Source organism: Nothoprocta perdicaria, unplaced genomic scaffold (assembly GCF_003342845.1).
Source record: "Nothoprocta perdicaria isolate Ctin4 unplaced genomic scaffold, notPer1 scaffold_1051, whole genome shotgun sequence".
NCBI lineage: Eukaryota > Metazoa > Chordata > Aves > Tinamiformes > Tinamidae > Nothoprocta > Nothoprocta perdicaria.
Genome location: NW_020454152.1, coordinates 6,340 through 7,763, shown reverse-complemented (window position 1 = coordinate 7,763; position 1,424 = coordinate 6,340). Strand labels below are relative to the sequence as shown.

The 1,424-nt window shown below is 64.7% G+C and overlaps 1 long non-coding RNA gene across 1 annotated transcript; it reads right to left on the bottom strand.

Annotated features, from left to right (window-relative positions):
• Positions 1-45: 45 nt before the first annotated feature.
• On the bottom strand, positions 46-450 carry LOC112951963. Its single transcript, XR_003250306.1, has 2 exons — positions 344-450; positions 46-121 (listed from the first exon to the last, which is right to left on the bottom strand). It is a non-coding gene; the product is annotated as an uncharacterized LOC112951963 (long non-coding RNA).
• Between the last annotated feature and the right edge of the window lie 974 nt (positions 451-1,424).

Below are 1,424 nucleotides of genomic sequence, written 5' to 3'. Positions count from 1 at the left end.
TGCCCCTGGGCACCCCGTGCACCCCGGGGCGCTCACCCTGCCGCGGGCTCAGCAGCTCCTGCAGCTCCTCGTGGTCACAGGGGTGCACGAAGTCGAAGGCGCTTTGGCCCATGAGCTCCAGCTGGGGACACGGGGACATGGGGACATGGGGACATGGGGACATGAACACCCCAATGACACCAAGGACACCCTGAGGACACCAAGAACTCCAAGGACACCCCAAGGACACCCCAAGGACATGAAGAACATCCCAAGGACCCCCAGGACATCCCAAGGACCCCCCAAGGACATCAAGGACCCCCAGGACACCCCAAGGCCCCCCAAGGCCCCCCCGAAGCCACACCTGGCTGAGGCCCAGCAGGCGGTGCACGTTCTCGGACAGGTAGATCATGTCGCCGGCGTCGCTGAGGACCATCACGAAGCCGCCGAGCGCCGGCAGGTAGCAGCYGTCCACGGGCTCGGCCACCGCGGCGGCGCCTACCGGGCGGCGCACGGCGTCACCAACGGGTGCCGGGGACACCCCAGGGAGCCCGGAGCTCCACGGGGTGCGGGGGGGACCCGAGAGGACAGGGGAGTGCCCAGRGTGGTGGTGGGAACCCAAGAACACGTTGGGTTTCCCCAGGGTGGTGGTGGGAACCCAAGAACATGTTGGGTTCCCCATGGCGGTGGTTGGAACCCAAAAGGATGTTGGGGTGCCCAGGGTGGTGGTGGGAACTCAAGAGGATGTTGGGGTGCCCAGGGGCAGCACTGGGTCCCCCAGAGCACATTGGGCCTCCTGGGGGGTGGTGGGAACCCAAGAGGACGTCGGGGTGCCCAGGGACAGAGTTGTGTCCCCAAGGAGCTGTTGGGTCCYCAAGGACCCCATTGAGTTCCCAAGGGTCCCGTTGGGTCCCCAAGAGCCCCATTGATTCCCCAAGGGCCCAGTTGATTCCCAAGGGCCCCATTGAGTCCCCAAGACCCCACTGAGTCCCCAAGACCCCAGTTGGGTCCCCAAAATCCCCACTGAGTCCCCAAAAGCCCCATTGGGTCCCCAGGGGGCCCGTTGGGTCCCTAAGACCCCAGTTGGGTGTCCAAGACCCCTATTGGGTCCCCAAGAGCTACATTGAGTCCCAAGGGTCCCATTGGGTCCCCAAGAGCCCTATTGGGTTCCAAGAGTCCCATTGAGTCCCCAACACCCCATTGAGTCCCCAAGGCCCCCCTTGATTCCCAAAGCCCCTGTTGGGTCCCTAAGGGCCCCATTGGGTCCCCAAGACCCCAGTTGGGTCCCCAAGAGCCCCGTTGATTCCCAAGGGTCTCGTTGAGTCCCCAATGCCCCCATTGAGTCCCCAAGAGCCCCATTGAGTCCCCAAGGCCCCCAGAGGTTCCCCAAGAGTCCCATTGAGTCCCCAAGAGCCCCATTGAGTCCCCAAGGCCCCCGTTGGGTC